At 37.2% G+C, this 23,593-nt stretch overlaps 1 protein-coding gene across 8 annotated transcripts in view; it reads left to right on the top strand.

Annotated features, from left to right (window-relative positions):
• The window catches only part of LOC125230030 (fibrosin-1-like protein), a 137,184-nt gene that overhangs the window by 86,600 nt on the left and 26,991 nt on the right, over nt 1–23,593 (top strand). The window lies entirely within an intron of this gene.

Below are 23,593 nucleotides of genomic sequence, written 5' to 3'. Positions count from 1 at the left end.
GAGATTGAATGCACACTACACTGTAGTGTACGATAAGTGATAACACTTTCTTTGCACTGCAAAGTATTTTCTGATGAAAATCAGGTCCACACACCGTCGGTAGACAACTACCATAAGAAAAAGTCTGACTTTTAAACAATGAGCACTGCACACTGGCCTAAAATAAAACTATAGCTAGGCTCGCCTGACTTTTTAGACGATGATGAGGTACACAAATCGGGTGCACTGCACACCGACGATCCGCCACACGGTGACGTCACGTTGCATAGAATCTGCAACAGCTTCCACTCGCAGAAAAAACAGCTGGACCTGCGCGAACAACTGCACCGACCACTCCACGCACTGCGCGGAATTTGTTTTTAATGCGCTTAATGGCAATTTGAGTTGATAACGTCCACGGGTGTTGACAATTTGCCGACCGCGAAACACACTGTGTCCACGTAGCGTTGCTAACCGCGTCAATGCACTGCACTGTAACACCCGGCCCATAAGTCTAAATACGCGAAATTTAATTGTTCTCATTTGTTTTCCGACCGAAGGACCATATGTTGGGCGCAGGTATAATTCTAGGAAAACGCCCACATAAATTTTTACAGTTTTTATTCCACTTTCCACACTGGTTCGACCGGGGTTAACGTTACAACTAAAAGTTCTATATCTACCTACTTATTTGTATATTTAACTGTACGGTATCGTACACGTGGCACATCACATACGTCCATAATTAAACTATGACCATTGGCTTAAATCTTATATTAGTGTAGGTTTAGGTTAGGTTAGAACTGTGACCACAAAAAAACAAATAGTTCACAGAGTAGGTTTAGGTTAGGTTAGAACTGTGACCAAACAAACAGTTTACAAATTGGAAAATTTTAGAAAAAATCATAATTGAAATAATATTATGCGTAATGAATTGTATTTAATGTAAAACAAAATGAAATGTAAAAACACGAAACGAGATACCACGATATAAAGTATACTCGGAATAACTTATCTACGAAATAAAAGTCTACGGTTTGATTTTATTTGTATCGATTGTTCTACGATATGAACTGTCGATGAATTGAAATTATTTGAAACGTTGTCTCTGAAATAATATTCGAACAAGTGGAAAAAGTGATTGAGATCATAATTATATAGTCGCGTGTTGTTGACGGTAATTCATGACAAATGAGCGAAATTGTATAGATGTCATAAATGTAGTTACGATAATACGATACAAACATCACTTTTTATAATTTTAAGTACGAAAAGAGCACATGATACTTTTGAAATTACTAAGTGACAAGTTCACAAACCAATTTTTTTGCAGCTCAAGTTTTCCAGTTTTAAAAAGTAATTTCGTGTCGCGGGCCAAGAATTTACATATCATGTGGGAATATCAAGTTTCTGTCAGATTTCGTTAAGAAGTTAGGAGCCTTAAGCAAATAAGGTTGCTAAAAAAGCTTTTCAGCTGCGTAAGTGAGAAAAAATGCATGAAGCACATTGCTTAATAGTTATCAATTTTCGTATTAACATCAACGTATGCAAACCAATTTACTGGGATGTTGCCTTAAAGTACATCTATTACCAATGCATAATTCCAGTCACCTGTAACAGCTGTAAAGTAATAACATTCATCAATAAACGGACATATCATCTGTTCTTAACGTTAACCTTAGATAGAATTGGTAGTTTAGTAGCATAATAATGCCGGTAAATGGATATCTGAAGAGGAAATCAGTCTCGACTCGACTTGAGCGTGGTCCATTAATTAAATTATACTGAGGCGCTACCGCCGTAGGTTACGAGAAGACAAATAGATCAGTGGTAACTACACGTTAGTAAATGATTAAATTAAAATATTATAGAACATTAAGCTTAAGGCTTGTGTTGATACAATTACTTAAATAAATAGAAAATACTAATGACTCGGGGAAAAAATCTGTGTTTATCGCATAAATAAATGCCGGTACCGGGAATCAAACCCAATGCCATCGGATTCCTATATTCCTAGACATAGTTACTAAGACTACGTCAAGCCATTCGTCATAATTTGATATCAAAAATGTATTAATTGATACTGTTAATGAGAGCAAAAACAGTCGTGATGTCTTCTTCTGCTCGTCACGATTGAACGATCAATTGAATCATTAGAATCATATGTAGTGCATAATTATTTAAATGTGCCTTGTTATTTTATAAGAATTTGCATGATCGATGCTTCGCCTGACACCACCGTTAATGTAAATGTCGAAATCTATATTACTGTCCTCGAGAAAGCCAATATAAATAAGTTCTTCTAGTTCAACAGTAAATATAGATATGATATTCAAAACCCAAATCATTGTACCTCATATAAATGCAAGTTGCACGTCTAGGTATATTAGGAGCGCTGCAGAAGCGTCTAACATAATTAGTCAAAAGCAACCGGATTTGCATATCAGTGCGGAGCATAATTGGAGCGAGTGCAAATAGCATGAGTGGAATCGTATTGAGTTACAGGCGCTCTCAGTACTGCACTATCAGTCCGTGCTACTGTCCCATGTATTGTCGTTAAACCTACACGTGTCAGTCCCAGTAAACAAGAGGAATTCGTAGTAGAAATGTATGCCATGAAAGCCAAAGAATCACTGGAATGTTAATGAAATATAAATGTTGTAAATTTATTTTATTTCATTCCATTCTCACGTGCAAATATTTTAACCGCGTGGCATTTGAGCGAAGAAACTTGATTCCAAGTTATCTAAAACTTGAGTTATACAAACACACAAATGTCACGAAACAGGTACGCCTTCAAAATGAAACTTGCACTGCGCAAGTAGAAGTTATGAATAGCCCGACCACGAATCTATGCAAACTCTGTTATTAGCTTAGCAGTAACGGGAGTCAGCAACTGGCATTATGCAGGCAGCGTGCCGGACCGCCCGCGCTGTCTGTATTGCATCCACAGACAAAGTTTCCGACTCAGCCATCCTACTATTTAAATGTGTCCTCGTCTTCCTAGATACCCGAGTATCCCATCTAAACTGGTATCCCATTTACTCGACGCGCGTGGCGTTTGGAATATCAGTAACCGCAGCCGTAGCCGGTCCTCTGGGACTCCGCTAACTTACTCGCTCGCGGCTAATACGACTACTAGCACCGCTATTATTTATTAAACTCCCCGCAATCAGGAACACGTACCCCTAATAATCCTCCCTTTTGTGACGGTGCGATGGGGCAAACAAGTTTAATTATAGATGGGATATTTGTACTAGTTTCTATCCGTTTTAGGTCGAATGTCAAATAACATATGTAGGTATTTAAAAGGATTGTAAAGAATTGAAGGGATGTTTACAAAAACAACATAACTGACTACACTGGTTGACACCTGTCACGATCAAAAATGTTGTTCTAAAAGTGTCAACCGCTCTAAGCAGTTATGTTGTTTTTGTAAATGGAAATTTGTTCGATCTCGTTTAGTTTTTTATCCTCTGTACTTAAGTAAAATCCGAACAACAGCATTAATTATTTTACACGGATCGGTATTATTATTTAATTAAGACACACGCCTGGGGATTAAGTATATTTTGTAATAACCTGTTATTATTGACATTTTGTAATCCTGGATTGTTAGATTTGTTAGCATTAAGATTTCATTAATGCTAAACATAATTAAGCCTTGTTGATTTTGGGGGTGTGTTAACATCAAACACTTTAATATTTTACTTAAATTCATAGGTATATCGGTACGAATATCTCACTTAAAAAAAAATAATTACCGTCCATAAAGCTGTACGATGTTTATCATGCCGACGAAATAAATGATCGGGTTAAAATTAACACAATCATTATTTAATTCGTATCCAAATTAAAAATATATTCCGTTATTTGCATACGAATTCGCCGGATGTAATTTAACCGAGTTATAGTGACGTGCACACAATATTGTCCTTTGTACTCGGTATTCGCTGACAATATTACGGTAGCGCTAATGGAATTGTCGTTTCAAGTCCATTTCAAAATTAACGTGTAATTTACCGTGAAATTCTTTATAATATTAATTAAATGCGATTGGAATTTGTATGTATTCGAGCGGAGATTTCAGCCAAATAACTAAAATTGTTTTTTAATAGGCGGTATTTATTAACTACGTACTTGTCAATTTTTATTTAGTGGCTTTTAATTTATTTGCAGAAAGCCGATTCAGTTTCAACAATTTGATTTGATTTTCGTCGTATTGTGGCACGACTTTAATATATGTTTCCAAGCATCTTAGTGACCGGCCACACCAGAGCGTCGCGTGTCTCGGGGCGCGCAACGGGCGTCCGCGCCACGCCACCTGAGTGTAATTCAAAAAGCGTCTCCTCAGTACATTTTGTATAGGAAGGGCGCGCGCGCGCCCCGCCGCCGCCACGCCACCTGGGGCGCGTCTTACGTCCTTCCTATACAAAATGTACTGAGGAGACGTTTTTTGAATTACACTGAAGCGGCGTGGCGCAGATGTCCGTTGCGCGCCCCGAGACACGCGACGCTCTGATGTGGCCGGTCCCTTACGCTTGTTAATAAGTGCGAAAGAGGTTCTCATCATTCCTACTACTTCTAATAAATTAAATTTCATGCGCCACGAAACAGCGTGACGCTGATAAACACGATCACAGCTCATACTTAAATAGGAAGAAAATCTTATAAAATTTTGGTAAAACAGAATAGATTAGCGATATTATCATTATCATATTATTACCATTTACCAGTTTTGCTTTTACTGAATATCTATTAACATTGACATGAGGACATGACCTTTTTAGGGGGTCCTAATCCGACCCGAAATGATAACCAAAGTCCAGAGTTTCGTTTGTAAGATAAATGGGAACTACGACTAATAGGCGAAGGCTACTTGTTCTCACTAACCACATTTTTTCACTCAATAAATCAGCTTCATGACCGGGTTACAAAGCTCATCATCATTCATCAGGTGGCATATCACTTCTGGTCGATTAGACCGGCTGGCTCGCAATCTGTGCGAACACGAGCAAGGGTGCCGCCGCATTAATAGGCTCATGAATACTTATCGGATGCCGGTACCGAACATACATGTACATAACGCCTATTGTGCTCTTCGATCCGTTATGTAATGTGAGAGAAAGCTCGAATTGTGTGCCAATGGTTATTACCAATTTTGGCCTCTCACTTCGTATGTGATACTCTTTATCTTGTAGAACGATTACTTAAGATTGAATCGGTAATCTTTTAATCTATTTATGACACATGTTTAGTTTCTATACAGTCTCAGACTTTGCATTAATTCTTTGTCGATTCCAAAATATTATAAACTTAAACATATTAACAGTTTTAATACAATAATTACTTAATATTTTAAATTCTAACTATCAGTCATTGCAATGTATTGTTACAAAATACAAGTAAGAAACTTATCCTAAATTAGGTATATCATTCTTATAGAGCTACACATTCTGAAACAGAACAAATTGAAATATTATCATAACACACTTAATAAATTTATCTAAAAACTTTCATATTTTGTCCGTCGTGTCCCATTAAAGGTTTCTACAACCCGTATGGAGTTTCAATGACATTTTGTCGTCAAGAAAAAACGTAATTGAGAAATGTCAACATAATATGAATAATATGATATTTATGGTAGTAATAATAAATGACGAGTCAATACAGTTGCACAAGAACTCGCTGCGCCGAGACAGATGCAATTACTGTCAAGCCTTATTGAGTGTAATTTATATTCTGTAAATGTTGTAAAATATCTTAATAACTTCACTACTTCGTGTAGTCATGTTTGAAACGTGATGTATAGGAAAGAAATATATCTTATTAAATTATTTTTCCTTTCATGTTGGGCTATTGATGCTAGGATCAAAGCATGAAATATTGTAATACTTTTGCAAAACTGAGAACCGAAATAATATTCTTTTTCTACTCGTCGACTGTAATCTGTCAATTAGGACACCACAGACTAAACTATAAGTGCTAACTTTTCAGTGTTGGATACTCTATGGCAGTTCCGACTCAACTATAATAATATATGTAATCTCATTATAGTTGACTTTAAGTTAACTGTAATAATTTCAAAAATAGAACATCTTACAATTTATATACTAATTTGCGATACCTGGCAAATTTTTCTGCATCTGAAATACATTTTTTTTTTATTTGTCTCGTTATCGGCCAATCAGAGACGGTTATTACAAACAATTGGTTGCTAGGTAATTCGATGTTGATACAACGGTGAACGACGCTATTAACATTAATTTAAACTTGCATGAATGATGATATCTCCGTCCATTGATGATGAAGATGATGACTCTTAGAAAAAGTATTGTATACAATAGTGATATAATTAAGCTTTTCACTCTCGTACCGTACTATTAGGCCACTCAACAAAGCTTCGTGGCCTAAACATGGTACTCAACTGAAAAGCTTTGTATTATATCGCGATTGTATAAAATACTATTGGAATGTAAGCACTCTAACTAAATAGTAGCTTACTTAAATTAATAATTAAATACAATATGTAAGTCTCGTTACAGGTGAGATGAGATGAGATTAAGTAAAAAGCAGTATTACAATCAATAAAAACTGCGTACGTATTTTCTTATGGGAAGTTTTTTGAAGGGAATTTCAAAATAATCTAAAAGTGTAATCACGCCGTATAAATGTTTCTCATTCCGCACATTGGCGCGCCTCTCTGTAATAGACGCAAACCTGTGCGGTTAATTGAAAGAGCTCTCGTCGGGTGTAATATTTTATGCCACGGAGCACACAAGCACTACCGGTCTCTCTTTAACACCAACTCCTTTCATAAAACCGTCTCTCTCCCAATAAATAGAAAAAACAGAAGAATGATTTAATCTACTTCGCAGAATCCGAATATAAATTCGCTTTAACATTATCTTTTTAATATTTGCTGCTGCTATTTAATCATCTTTCTCAGCCAAAGCTTTATACCATTGTTCCTAATTTGATTTAGTAAAATGAAAGCTTTATTAAATTAAATAATACGTCAGTTTTTAAAGTCTAATCTTATTTTGATGAGATACTGTTACGTTACACTTAAAAAAAAATTGGCATAGTTTTCACCAGACAGATTAATATTAGATAAGAAGTTGTAACAATTAGTGTTAGAGTTGACTTATTTTGTCGGAACTTGAGCGGTAATAAATCTCCCCCGCCCGCGAAGTTGTCGCGGCACGCAAGATTAAGGTCCACCACAATACCAAACTACCGCAGAACCCATTGTTCTAATGTCCAATACTTCGCCTGCTATACGTACTTCCTTTCCCGCACACTGGATTAAACACTACAATGTCACTGATCAACTACACAACACCCGAGTCCCCCAACCACGCTTTACGATTTCTCGCCTTTACTAAGCCACTAAACACTTCGTTTAGTACCACCCGACATTTACGCTTATTTATTTGTCATATATGTTATGCTATAAGCATAGTACCAACACTTCACACCTATAGCCATAATCGCGTAAACTCTATAACTACGTGATTAACATAATGTTTCCAGAATGTTCCACTTTTGTCTTGTAAACGAGCATAAAGTGAAAGAACAAATTGCGAGTTTCCCCAGTATTTTCCTCGCTCGGAAAAATATATGTTTTATTAAAGCTCGGCATTTCCGAGAGCGAAGCAACCCTCGGGCGGGGGAGGCGGGCTGGGATGGGTCGCCGGCGCGCCAGTGTATAACAGACAGTAGAGGGATATAAAACATATTTACGCGCCTATAAAGTACTCTCGTACGCTCGCGCTCCACCATTTTCTTTTGTTCCTCACTCGCAGCCAATGATAATGCTTTCTCCCGTTCGGTTAAACTTATTTCTCTTCCGTCTTATCTGGCTTTTCTTCGGCACTTTTATTTATAACTGAAGTGGTGTAACGTAACAACGTGAAATAAACGATTCCGGTCTGGTGCTCATATTTTAACATCTTGTCGGTTTCAATCGTGCAGCTGTTACTCGTATGATTTATGCAGTTCTAGGTAAACATAAACTATGGTTAAATCTCGAGCTTGCGATTTAAGCTGATAAAGTAATCGCAATAACTAACACACCTTTTCAGAATGTAAACGTAGTTAGTTTTTTTATTATATATTTCTAGCATCATATTCATGAAATTCGCTGTACCTAATGGAAATAGAAATTACAAAGATTTTTTTTTCATACTTTGTATATTGCGAATAAAAATTAGCGGTGCCTAATTATCACAATGTAAAAAACTACGTGACATATTTTTACAAATAAAAGTTCAACTATTATAAATAGTATCTATAATATATGTACCAGTTCTTTAAAATGTTCAGAACAACACCTCGCGAAAGCGTACTGCAGCTCGCTTATCTAAAGCGAAACTTTTGGAATAAACTTTACCGCGCTTTACCTTTTAAGTTCGTTAAAGAACATGCTACTCCTTAAGAAGAGCGCACTTGGATCTGATCGCGTTTTATTAAAGTCAGCAAGCAGAAAGTGGAGAACATACTTGATGCTATTCAGAACGGAAGCCAGAGCGTTAACAGTAAAGCGAGAAGCGTCTTAATCTTGCGCGACAGAACGGCTCAGAGTAGAAACCCCTTGCGTAGGTGAGAGGGTGAAATAACAAGAGTGGGGACGCTCCGACCCACCGCCCGCTAGTTCGCCGGCTAGCAAACTTCAACCAAGATCCATACTACTTCCTTGACTCTAACTGGTTCGACTTGAAGAGAACTTAACTCGCAACGACGCAAACAAAACCTTAAACACAGCCTTACAACTCTCGCATTTCCGACTCGGTTATCTACGGCTTTTGTTTTCGAAACCGACAATCTCGGTTACTGTGAGCTTTTTCACTTAGCCAATTTACTCTTTGTTGTTTTTAAACGGAATTTCAACAATCGCACTGTGTTTACTTTACTACACGAATCGTACGAACGGTACTCAAATCTTTAGTTGTTTTATACTGTGTAACAAAGCTTTGCGCTAATATTATTTTATTTACTTTTACTCTGAAACAGCAACAGTTTAGTTTATGTATTTGTGAAGCTATTTGCTTTGAGTGGAATGTTAAAATAGTGAATACTCGGTTGTCACTTTCTAGTGTAGGACAAAGACACGTCGTCAAAGGGCTGTAATTATCTGAAGGCGGGCGAGTGTTAGCACTCGACGCCGAGGTCGAGAATATCTCTCGCCGGATCAGCAGCTCACTCGCGATGCACTCGGCGATTCCGTTTGTCACTGCACCCGGTTGCGGTCTGAGCCTCTCGCTCTGATAAACACACTCATGTCAACGTTCTTTGAACATAAGCGGTATTCAGTCGCTACGACTCTGCCAGTTTATTGCTTTGCGCTGGGGCTGGTAAACCACGTTGGATTCACTTTTCGAATCACTTTGTAGCGGTGTTATCGAGTTAGCCATATAAATGCTACACCGTAATTCTGCGGTAATGTTAAGCATTCATAGGATTAAACAGTAATATATAAAAAAAGAGTCGTCGAATTTGCGATTTGTGTAACATATAGTAGCATAGGAAACTTTCCTGATAAAAAGTAAAGCTATCGTTTATTTATTACTTATTGAATAAGATTTCGGTCAATCAATAATGATCGGCTGTTTGTTTCTAAATCTTACTAGAAGTCCTAGCTGCTTTTACTTGTATTTTTATTTTATTTCTCTGCGGGGCGAATCCGTAATGGTTCATTAATGTAGTGCATGCAACCGGTCCTTATTGTTTACAGCGTAATTTATAAACGTCATGTAGCAACACGTTAATGTTAATAGTTAATACCGATGTAGCGCACCACGTACGGCTGGGCTATTTGCACACCGTGGCTCGGGCACCCGCAATTAGCTGCCCGCAAAGTTCACGCGAATACCAGTACACCCGCCCGACGGGTTACTCAATATTAGCACCTTTTTAAACTCCAATCTTTATGGGAACGTAATGTTATACTAAAACAGTGTCACTTTTAGACTCATAAATAACAATGTTATCTCCAATATATCGGACTCGACGTGAATGCGCGCCACGTACGGCGGCCCGGCTATTTGCACATCGTGGCGCGGGCGCCCGCAATTAGCTGCCCGCAAAGTTCACCTGAATGCGAGCACACGAACACTCTCAACCCATCACAACGATGCTTATAAGAGTTATAAGATAATCCAACGATCCGCTACCGATTTATCAGGGTCAAAACTCAAAAGTGACATTTCTACATTAATCTCATAAGTGAACTCTCATTAAACAACCTATGATTTCCTTAACGCCATAAATCTTCGAAAATATATAACTTCTCTGATTTATCTGAGACTCGTTTTAAAAGTAATCAGCACTATACATTTACTTGGAAATCTGTAGTCTTTACATAAATATTATAATGCATTTGACGCGCGCTCACAAGCACACCCTCGCGTTGTATCCGCGCCGACCTACATTACATGCACAGGGTTGGCTAATATTTGGGGATCCTGTTTAATGTGCTCTGATTTCCCCGACACCTACTCCGCTTCAGCGATTGTGATACTTTGACATACTGCAAATAGTACAAGTGGTAACTACATAGTATCTACCTGTTGTTTAATTACTTAATAATTATTGGGTTAGTAGTTTAAATTTATTTATAATTATAAAATAAATTATTAAAACTTAAATATTGAATAATGAATAAGAAATAACACTCAAAACTGAATGAGACATACGAATAAAGAAACCTAACAAAAAAGTTAAAGCTTATTAGATCTTTATTAGTTATTTTTCGAAATACATTACAGACTTTATCGTCGTTGCGCTATTATAATGTATACAGGGCACCTTTTATCATAGATTCATAGGTATTGGCTAAAATAAAAATGCATGGAGCCGCTGTAAATAATAAATAACTAAAAACAGTTACCTATTCTTTATTACTTTCTTTACTTATTTCATAGCAACTATAATTTAGCTGTCAGACGAAGGGGTCTGATAAATACTGCTATTTTGTGTTCCATCCAGTTTCTAACTTTTTTCGGTGCCTAGTATCAAAGTAGTAGTTCAAAATAAACAAAGTACACTGACACCCCTACCGCCAGGCCGCCACCCACCAGTTTAAAACACAACTCCAGAACTGTGTGCTCACAGTTTATTCAGCCACTTTATCGCATCGCAGGCCATAATTCAAGCAGGTGTTGAGAGCTAACTTGTCCACGGGCGTGCGGTCGCTCACCAATTGGTTCTCGGTTTCCGATTGCCTCTTTCTTAGTTCAATTGGCTCTGTTCGAGTATCAGCGGACGTTTTCCTGTTACAAGAAATGTTATGTTCCCTCGTGAATTGGATTTCCTTGCGAGTTGTGTTTTGTTCTTATAATAGACAGATTTATTCCCTAATAAGATTAAGGTCTGTTCATGGGAATGACATCTCATAATCATACAATTTGTGGTCGGTTGCTTTTGTGAGAAACGTGTTTAGCGTTCATTATTAAGCTATTCGCTTGCGGGTAAATCTTAACAAGCGTTAAATAATGTTTAAAGTATGTCTGTTGCCAGCGACCGAGCAACCGTCTCCGCCGGAGAAAGATAAAGACTTTTAACGGTTCAAGTTTCAGCGGTCGTTATTTATGTCGTAAATTGCTGTAGACCGTTAGTGGCACGGGAAAATAAGAAAAACAAGCATGCGACGACGACATGATAAAGTAGTCGAATACGCTCCACTCCCCCGTCCTTCGAGCATTAATAATTAGTTAACTTCACGACATCGTCTAAAGATGTAGACGCATAGTTAACATCTGGGGTGAGTTTTGGTGGAATTATTATAAAGTAATCTAAGTTAGTCGACCCGTAGAGACGAGGGGGTTGACAGGTGTTTAAATACACTCGCAAGTCCTCCCACTCCGCTTCACTGATTCTCTGTTTTACATGGAGCGACGGCGACGGTGTGTGTGGTGGCAAGGGCTTCCTGAACTCTACCCATTAATTGCTCGTTCCAACGCGGAGTGAATCTCGCATTTTGCGCTCAGACTCGAGTCGAACTACTTGTAAGCGGGTTTTCTACTATTAGAGAGCATTTTACCGGCTTGTTATCTTAGTGTTTCATGCTCGTTAATGCTGATCCGAGTTATAATTACATTAAACTCTACATCCATAAAGTTAGTTATAAAATATTAATGGCAGTTCTCATGGAACTTACCATGTTTAACTAGCAAAATACTGGGCGCAGCTACAATTAACCACATGCAACGTTTGAAACGTGTCGCGCTTTAGACTAACTAATCATTACAATATAAACAACCACCAAACAAACCAACCAAACCAAGTGGAATAAACTACCAGAAACAGTGATAAGTGCTCCCTCAGTGAACAGTTTCAAAAACAGACTTGATAAACATTTAAAACTAAAATATAAACATTAACTATAGAACAACAAGTGCAGTGATATACACGCATCAGCTATCAGCTGCTAGTGTATCAAATAATATAATATAATAATATAATATAATATAATATTTGATTTGAAAATTATACATGTTTTAAGTATGTAATAATAATAAAGGGAGTTGTATTTAGTCACTAAGTACATTATATAGTAATAAATTTGTACCTAAATCCAGACAACATACCTAATACAAAACATCCAGATAAGATATCAATGTAGAAAACCAGTTAGGAGCAGGGGAGTACCACATTGTATTGTATCGTATCGTAAAGATATCCCGCTGCACGCTGCCTCGACTTACTGTCATTTAAAAACAAACTTATCATAAGTTAATGTTATCCTTTATGCGCAATAAGGTATAATAAAAAATATGGAGCAGTCAGCACTACGATAAAAAAACGTTGAAGCAAAAATATGGTTTATCTTTGCCTTATGTTTATCTTATTACAGTGCCGCTATTGAACCGAGCCCGATCACTTACGTTACGCCTCCGCGCGTTGTGTTGTGGCACGCTTTCTTTTATATGCCCTCATCTTAATTTACATAATCGTATGTTCTGTTCAGCCCAGACTCGAGACTGTCTGCTCCTAAGAATATGTTGACAAATGATTATGTATTCTGAGATTTTATCTGATAAACGTTTATCGAAATTTATTAAAGCTTATAAAATTCGGCTTTGAATGGCAGCGTGGGAGTCGTGTTAAATAATTATCTGATTGAATAAATTTTTCGTCGGACTACTTTTTATCCATTTGTTGCGTGTTATGTCAGTTCAGTAGGTAAGCTTTTAGATTTTATAGGATTAGTTGGCATAATAAATAACCATAGCCCTAAATTTAAAAATTATTGATTTCTTGGTAGGTTCTCACATCAACACCGTTCCTATTAGGGAATCTGTTATAAAATCGGCTCCAAGCTTTTTTTATTTAGTGGTTTAACGATTATTTTAACATTATATTATGCTTTAACATATCTGCTTGCAAGCTGACTCAGAATAATACGACTAAGAGGAGAGATTATTATTTTATATGGACCCTAAAGTACTATCCCATCCGAACCCTGATCGTTGTCGGATTACTCCCCTCTTTACGCCGGCGATATGCGTCTACCACTTTGTTGTTTTATACGTTTTATACTAAGTATAAACGAAGTCTCGGAGCGACTTTATGCATCGCCTCATTGCTCTTCGCCGTTTCGCTTAGTTTCCCCTTTTATCCTTCACTCTCGGCTCATGATGCTATGTAAAATCCGGAAAGGATTAATGTTATTTTGTGTGCATGCATAATATAAAACCCGTTCTAGGCGTTCAATTTGATAGGCACTCAAGGAATACAGTCATTTTAATTACCTATCACGCTAATAATCTAGAATGCTAATTATATTACTCCTACTTAGCTTACCGTTTTAACATGATATTTAAAAATTAGAATAACACGTGGAACAAGTTATCAACAGATTTCTTCCCTGTTCTTCCAATTTAACCGACTAGCAAAGCAAACTTTGAAGGTATCTAATAAAAGAAAGAATTTCATTTTTCGACGAACAAGCCTTACGGGAACCGCTGTAATAACGCGTCGCCACAGTCGCCTCCAACCCTCGGCAAACGCTCAGAAACAAACTACATTTTTATACGGAGAGCAAACAAAATGAGTTAGTGGTGCCATTGCGTCGCTTTTTCCTGTATTCCTTGCGAGCAAGCTGAAAATTCGCTTTAATGCCTTTGTTCTACAGCTCTTTCGAGCTTTCATGTTCCGCATATTTTTACCAGTAAGGTTTATTTTATGTTAAAAAGATTTTATACTCTACTTCGTGCAATCTGATTTACATTTTTATTGAGATGTTGGTTGGTATTATTATTTGTAATTTTGTATGTAAGTTACACTTACAATTTTAATTTAATTAATCAGTGTTGATGTGTATGAATAACTGGTAGGTGGTATAAAATAATATTAACATTAATTACCCATTATTCAAAGTTATAAACGCTTTTGACGAAATACAATGGACAAATCAGTTTGCTTGTTAAAGGATGGTAATCACTTTGAATGTAAAATTAAATAAAATAGGTGGAATCTCCCGGGCGAGTTTATTCATTACTTTCCGCCGCGAGCGCAGGGGGTTGGGGGGTGGCCCACCCTCACTTCGCTCAGTTTATGGATATAACCTCGACAAAATACCCCTAAAATTGCACTGTTTTTATTACGTTCTCTTTATCTCTTTCGGTTTGTTGCTCCTTTTTTTACGACGTTATTATTTTATTAACGAACTCGATATAATAGCCATACTTTTCTTGACGCTTTAAATTATTACATTTAGCTTTTTAGATAGTAACATGTTTTTTATAATAATCTTCAACAATTAAATAACATGTGATAGCGTAGTGAAGGGGCTGACATGCCCGAGGGCCCGATAAAATATGACGGCGGGAAAATAAAATATATGTTCACTGTTCAGCTTTGCGGTAACCGCGGCGGCGGCGCTCGCGCACGCATTAACTCGTAATTAATTACTGTGGATTGTTTTGACGCGCCGACCCATTGTTTGTTTATGTACTATAAATTGTTTTTATCCGTCGCTGTCACGTATTTAACTGCTTCATTTTTATCCAAAGTGTTAAAGAAAGACGAGAGAATTCAATTTACACGTTCGCTTGGCACGGCGGAAATGCTCCTGAAATATGTAAGCGACGTTCTAAATGTCACATCTTTTAAACATCGTTCCTCTTTATGTAACCCTATAAATACATATATACATGACATTACCTGCATAACAAAATGAAATCGGGTCATTTGTGTTGACAGATTGAGAAATCTTGTATGAATTTTCTGTATCATTAAATAAAAACATTGTTAAGATGCCAAATAGTTCGCGTTCGCGATAAAACAAAGCTTCTGGCAGGCGACCAAGTTGCGCGGTGCGATCGCGGACGCGACACGAGTGGATGAACCCGGGATTTGCGATCAGCGCTGCACAATGTGTCTAAACCAAAATACACGCTGGAATTAATAATATGTACTACACCTATATTTAGTACATATATCAAATGTCGCGCGGCTACAATGAATATAAGTACTTAGTTAAGTAACTTTTCCGATTATACTTACAAATATATCGGTCTCTCACACTAAAGTTCAAAAAGTTAATCTATCATTAAATAGCTGCTTAGAAGATAATTTGTACGTGCCATACCATCCCACTTAATCTTTATAAGAGCGAGCTTGGATTTAACCCCGGCCAGGCCAACGAGACGCACCAACGAGACAGACCTCGCTTAGCGTAGCGTAGATTTGCACGGATACATTTTAAATGGAGCCGCCAGATCGCAATTACACTCCCTTTGAGCGAGCGGAATGCGTTACGTACGACATTCGATTCAATTTCACTCACAAAGCTCGCATTCTCCTCGCTTTGACTAAATCTGTCTGAGCAATACGCTTTGTCATAGCAAATGTTTTCCTTTTTATCTTATTTTCGGTTGCAAACCTTGGTCGTTTATCTTTGAGCATATATTAATAAACATGAAAGATAGCGCCTTGTAAGTTTGTCATTAGCGGCGCGTTATTCAGCCGCCGTGACATGTGACAGATAACTCGCGTGCCACCGAGTGGTTTGATCGGAGCTGTCGAGTGCAGCCGGAATGATGTCCCGTCTGTTGGCACCGGACGAGTGCATTCCGCACGTCCGACGCGTCCACCTGGCCGTGGGCGGGCCACCATCCCAACGACGCTTTGATGTACCCACACGAAAAAACAACAACAACCCGACACTTTGAAACTCAATTAACCCACATAATGTACTTTTCGGTCTCAAATCAAACTCAATTATCGTCATTGTGAAACTTTCGTCGTAAAATGTATTTCCTGTTATTTTATTGTCAACTAAATGGCCCACAGCGATATATCGCGTGTTATTTCAGAATAAAATAAAATAACTTTATTACCGCTTATTAATCGCGTCGTAAACGAATAACAGTCGTCAGTTACCAAATTAAACTCTACCGTCATCGCCATTATAGAGTTATATTTCAGGAGACCTTAATCGACTCCAAACTCATTTCGTTCATAAAAAATGTTAAGTAAACTTGAGGTTTAAGATCCTTTACAATTTGTAGGTGTATGCGGAGGTTAAGTCGAAGTTAATTAATTTACGGCGAGCGAGGTGAGCTCGATTAGCGGAATAAATTGGGCTTGCGGCGGGCGCAATCCCCGGCGCAGTAAACACCGCCGACAACAAAGGCAACTCGGCAATCGCCCCCTCTGCGCGAAAGGCGAGCTTAATGCTAACTCATTATTTATTCACATCTATAACGAGATTGTCGGTGCCCCCGTCCGTCCCCGTGCGCGCTCCACAGCCGCTTATTTGTCTCGCCACTCGCTCCCGTCGCCATATTTACTCTCACTCGCTCTTTTTGCTTGCTTAATTCTCTTTTTGTGACGGAGTTATAAAGCTATTACGTTTTCCTTTTACATTTTCTCCCTCTAAAATTGCCGACGACTCCTTGCAACATATAGCGCTCCTCGATGCCGTAGTAATGTGGCTATCGAAATGTTTTCTCTTGTCGAACGTCTGTTGTGTTTACAGTCTCTGCAGAGATTCGGCGTATTTTGTGTGATCTAAAAGTATTGAATTACGGCAAGGAATACTTTTGGTTCAACTTCAACTATCTCCACTTAAAAAATCACGTCAATACGTCGCTTTGTTTTACCGTGAAAGACGGACAAACAAACAGACACACACACTTTCCTGTTTATAATATTAGTATGGATATGGATTATATTTCGTATAATATCTATACAACATAATGTTAATGTTAAACATTAGCAGGGGGAAATTAGCTAAAATTACGGCATAATTAATGGAAGGTTTTTTTAAATTAAAATATGTACGTTATAGACCGAAGTTATTTTTCATCAACCCTCCCCACTCCTCCCTCCTCTGCGTCACCCCTCTACCCTCCCTTAAAGTGCCGAAAATGCGGTTTTTCTCGATTTCTGACAAAACTGTAGAAGATACAGAAAAAGCGCGTAGGAACGAAGTAATCCTTAATAAATTTACTACAAATCATTCATTAACACTTTGGTTCTAGCACTTATAGTTTACGCGTGATCCGTCACGAAAGTTGGTCCTTTGCTGCAATCTTCTTTAGTGAATGTTAAGTTTTCGCCCAAAATGCATACGAAATCGTCGAAATTTGTTTGATATAACTAAAATATTGTAACTCATGACTAAAATAAAATTAAGGGGGAAAAATCACTACCATGGGTGGAATTTCCAATATGTCTTGGAATTCCAGTAACTATTTAAGACGTAATATTTTCACGGTAGTAGTCGCTAGGAGTACCATTGATCTATATAGTGTATCTATGACTGGGGATGAGCTTTTGGTAGCTGTTGGTAGAGCCCTGGAGTATCAATCCAGTAGCCGTGAGTTCAAGTCCCACCCATGGTAGTGATTTTTCCCCCTGAAATTCATTTTCAGTTTATGATATTTTAGTAATATCAAACAGATTTCGTAAGCAATTTGGGAGAAAACTTAACATTCACTAAAGAAAATTGCAGTAAAGGACCAACTTTCGTGATGGATCACGCGAAACCTATAAGTGCTAGAACCAAAGTGTCAATGAACGATTTGTACATGTCTAAGAACGAAAGTGTGTTAACTGGCAAATAAACCATGAAATCATTGGCGTTAAAATATCGCGAAGTAACAAGTGCGAAACATATATCAATAGAATTTATTGTGTTATATGTAAGTTGATACTTACAATCTGATAGTTCTGCAACGTCGGGCACGTCGACAGGAAACAATGTTACACTTGAGAATTTTATTTGAAAGATATGAAAAGCGGCAGAGCACTCACAAACGGCTAGATAATGCCGACAGATACTCGGAGCAGTCGTTGAAAATTTTATGTCGCCTCTCACTGAATCGTCAAATGCACCTCCCTGCACCAGCGGCCCCCTTGCGCCGCTACTGACGTTAAAATCATACTTTCCATTTCATTTCCACTCTGACTACACAATGTTTGAAACTAAAAATATTCATTTGTCAATTCAAATATTTAAGAACCTAATTTTATACCGGCTGTTGTATTTAGAATGTTAACATTACGTAACTAAATACGTAATACGTACTGTTTTTGTCATAAACGAAACGAAAATTGCATTGAAAACGAAATAAAAATTTATAAGTGTGAAATGAGGAAATGTTCATGAGTATTCCTTTTGTTAATTAGTTTGCAGTCCTGATAAAGGTGACTTCTTTACCTTTTTCAATGAGCCTCAGCAGTAATTTTTCTATTGCATGTTACTTGTTCAAGACAAAACATTTTATTTATCCTACAAAACAATAAGAAAGATAAAAAGCCAAATGTTTAGTATACATAAAAATATAAGTGGAGTTTTCGCCTAGAGGGGAGTGGGTGGGATGATACAGGGGTTTTATTGTAGTCGGTACGATACGTTGTGCGAGATTACTCCAGCTTTAGAGAAATCCGGAGCAGCGGGTATTCCCTTTGTACTGTTGACGCTTCACCGTTTTTCCGCCCGCGCTCGTTTCTTTACCACAAATACCAATTGCAACTCCTTTACGAATGACACTACACTACCACTTGGAAAATACTTTGCAGTCGGGCTTTTAATTCGACATCTGAGCCTTTTAAACATTTAATGCCGCTTGAGCACTTAATCGTGTCAATCTAATTGACTACTTGTTTCGAATAATTAATTCGTAGCAACGTTTTTATTACATTGCTAAGATGTCTTAGTAAGAAATCTCCAAAGCATTCATAACTTGGCCCGATCTTGATTGGTATTTGGCACGACACTCCGCCACACATCACATTGTTAAGATTCACCCGTGTAATCTAAATAAACACAATTTATGCCCGTGTCGAATATATTCACACGAAGGAGCTTCAGTTTATCCTCATTGCAATTCTAAGTATGAGGCTGCCATTGCCGCTCTCTGTATCTGTTTGTACCTATGACATGTGCGGCCGCTTCGCCCTTTTCGCTATGGGCCCGTTTATTCACAAGTATTTATTTTCTACCATTTTAGTAGGCAAATAATCATAGTCTCATTGTTGTATAGATTATAAATAATCATTTTAATGGCTCTAAAAATATATTACGGTATTCGTCACGGTTTCTGGTATTTGCATACACACAATAGGTAATAAGTAATAATGATTATAAAGTATAGCCATTGACGACTAAAAGAACTCACCATATTTATTTTATTCCTAACGGTAAGATTGAATACAGACTGAAGAGATGTCTGATTCACTATATATATTTCTTTGTCCATTCATAAAACGACACATACTAAAGTAGATCAATATTGAAAATAACCAGATATTGAAAATAAATGATAATAAATAAACATTCATGAAAAGGAATCCAACACAAATATACGAATAAAGATTTCTAGGAATCTCGTGCGCAAATAAAAATCCTCTTAAATGTGAACGATACAAAAACGCAATTCAACAATACGTTCACCGCAAATTGAATGAGGCTCGAAATAAATCCCACAGTCGCTGTCTGACTCCCAATATCTACTGTGTACGCATTTCACCCCTGTTTGCCGTTGTTGGCAATTCATGCGGGAAAACGCACCTGTAAAACGAGAAAAGTTATATTAGTTATCTCAACAACAAAAAGTTTTAATTAAACTTATACCGAAAAGATTAGTTACACTTTATTAAATACCGCAAGGCCTCAGGGATAAAACGAAGCTCGAAACAACAAGAGTCGAATCAGTGCTAAATACCTAGCCGCGATCATTATCGGGGGAGCCATTTTCTCTCCCTCATTAGAGATCGAGGCCCCGAGGGTCGAGCGCCGTAAACCAGCACTTAAGTGTATCGTAAGTGTTAATTACTTTTGTCACTCCACAGGCGGCGGTTAACAAATCTCAACGTTACATAACTCCACCGCGGAGTACTGTAATTTACATGGCCTGACGCAACATTGTTTGGATAATAAATTATTATGCCTTGAAGCGTTCTTAACGGGCGGCTAAATCGATAAGCGTCGTTTTTATTGCATCATTAACAAGCTGCGAGGGGCGAAACGATTTCAATCTGCGTAATCAACGCCGGGAGCTGCCGCTTCCACGGCCGCAGACCTAATTCTAGCCTAACTAATCTCACTACCCGACACCCAGCCTCGCTGGGTCTAATAAATTACCTTGTATTTAACATTATACCTGTCATAGTTACTTTCATAATTAAAATATGTTCACGAGCGTAATAACAAAGAAATCATTTATAATTACAACTATGCGTGTTTATGCATGTTTACTCACTAACAAAGAGCCGACAAATGTATGATTGATTCGTTATTGTACGCCCACTGCACAAAACAATTCTACATTTTAATTCACACGTGCAAAATGTATAAAATCTGACATGGAAATACAGCTAAAGGTTTTAAAAAATACCAACCTGTTTTTATTGCGTTCAAAAGTGGGAAAAAATAAACAGCCCGCTGTCGCTCGCTAGCGAATTTCCGGCGCTCGCCGTCCGGGAATTTCAATTTTACGAAATATAAACTATCCTCGTTGTTATTTTATTTCTGATTTATTAAAGTTTTGAAACAGATTCGACCATTTATATTAAAACACTATACAACTAACATTATTGTTATGTTTCCAGTAATTGATATAATGTAAGTTTTGTTGTCATGGTGTCAAAGAAATTTTGTAGAAAATAAAGCATCTCTAGCTACTCGTACGCTTTATTATGTATATTTAATTAGTTTTTTTTACTGATTTGCTTCAATAGCTTTTATATTTACATATTTTTTATACAGTGTATAAAAATAACCGTAATAGAGTAATAACTGGTAGTAACGAAAAGAAAATTTGTCTTGAAATTACTATATATTTAGTTTTCAAACTTGCCCTTGGAGCATTGTTCTTGATAATCTTGATTTATCGATAACTATAACCAATAATTGGTCACGTCACGCAAGTAAACCTGTGATGACGCTGAAACGAACAATCAGCTTTTATGACTTATTTCCTCTCCGTCAGTTTTAATTACTCCTTTGGCGTGATTTCATTCCATCAGTTTGGTAATTAGGCAATCAGCTAATTTATTTGCATTTTCAACTGAACCTGTGCAGAATAGCTCAGCTCCTGAATGTTATTAACTTATAGAATTGGCAATTATGCCAATACGGACGGATGATCTTATAATAATAGTATTATAAGAACATCCGTCCGTTTACTACGTAGTTATTTACCCGTCTAAGTACATATTTAACTTGTGTTGTACGACAAAATAGACGATAATGTGGGAATAGAATCTTATTACTCAATTAGTCGAACATAAACCGCAATGATAAAACTCTGGTAATGTTATCTTTGTATTGTATTGGCCTAATTCGTATAGATATTTTCAATGTAATTTACTTTAAATTCATTAAGACGTTTAAAATAAAGAAAGGCATATATTCATTAAATACCCATTAGAAGTATTAGAACCCTTTAAACATAATCAACCAGTTGATGATAAAAGATAACTACGAAGCGTTTAATATAGCTATCACTTAGGGCCGGTTGCATCAAATCGTCTGTCACCGTTAAGGCGTTCGTTAAATTTGATTGTATGGGAAGTTCCATAGTCGTTTGCTGAGTGACGATGATGTGTCTGTCAAATGTGGTTGATGCAACTGGCCCACCCGAAACCGTAACATTGAAGTTGAAGAACTGAAATAAATCTCACAAAAGGAAACTGGGATGAAGTTGAAAAAAAAAACGGTTTATTCAAAGTTACAAAATATTCTCGTATTCAATCGCTGTCGGATTCGGAATCGTCGTCTTCGAAATCACTCTCGACGTCGCTCGGGAGATCTTCAACGTCCTCTTCTGTAAAATAAACATCGCTAGTAAAAATCACGAACTTATTTATGAAATTAACAGCAAAAGCCATGTAAACTGTACCTGTTGTGGATGATGATTTGTCGTCCAAAATAACGTTGCTCAACTCAGGTAGTTGGTTGCCAGAGAACCACGAAAACTGAAATCGTCCCTCGTCTTCATACCATCCATGGGAGTATATGCTACACTTAAAGTGTCTGAAAACAGGTTTTTGGTAATCATGGCAGCAATACGAAAAGTTAAAAAAAAAAATATCCGTATTGCTATGATACAGGTCGGCTAAATTAGTTGACATTTTCACAATTATAAAATCTATGTACATTTTCACTAAAGTTGGAATATGCAGGTGATGTCTGTATAAATGATACATCTACTCAAGGCAGTTCTCCATTTGCAAGAAATAAATACCTATGTGTTTCATCCTCCTTTAAGCTTTAATTACCCAGCTGTAGCCTGTGGGCTGTGGCATTAATTGTGTTTAATTTATTTTATTAAAAAACAAACAGACGCACAATCAAAAATAATGAGCACCATTTAAACAATAACAACGGATAATAACACGCTGTTTACGGCCGGTTTACAACTTCTGAACGGTTTAATGTCGTAGCAACATCTGCGCAAATTTCAAATGTACATCCAGACGACCTGCAAATAAATGATACATTATTCTTAGTATAAACAAAACTACTGTCAACTTGAATGGTTACGTTAACCATTGGAGTTGACAGTAGTTTTATTGCAATATTGAAGAAGGCGTTTTCAGATATTACAACTGTACGTATTTATCAGGACAGGGCAATAAAATGACAACAAGCAATTTTCAGTACTGCTAAGTACTTGAATACACAATGGAAATAATGTTATTGATGTACTAAGTTAATTTTCAGTTCTTCTCTTCTTCCTCCTACCCTTATCCCACGTTATGTGGGGTCGGTACAACACGTCTTCCTCTTCCATTCTCCTCTATCTTTCGTTATCTCAACACTCACATCTTTCTTCCTCATATCCTCTTTCACACAATCCATCCAGCGTTGTTTGGGTTTACCCCTCCCTCTCCATCCATCAACCTTCATCTCCAACATTCTTTTGCCTATATGACATTCATCCCTCCTCATTACATGACCGAACCACGCCAACCTGCCAAAAGCCTGAAGTTAATTTTCAGTTAATTTATTTTAAATTTTAAGTAAATAGTAACTAAACAACTAAACTGACAAAAATACAATGTCAAATTCAGCATTTTAAATGAAAATCATAACAGCTGAACATTAAATTTACCGTGTAAGTAAAATATTTATGCTCGTTGTAATTATAATTAA

This window comes from Leguminivora glycinivorella, chromosome 10 (genome assembly GCF_023078275.1).
Source record: "Leguminivora glycinivorella isolate SPB_JAAS2020 chromosome 10, LegGlyc_1.1, whole genome shotgun sequence".
NCBI lineage: Eukaryota > Metazoa > Arthropoda > Insecta > Lepidoptera > Tortricidae > Leguminivora > Leguminivora glycinivorella.
The sequence above is the reverse complement of the archived record's forward strand: the minus strand, read 5'-3'. Positions and strand labels throughout refer to the sequence as shown.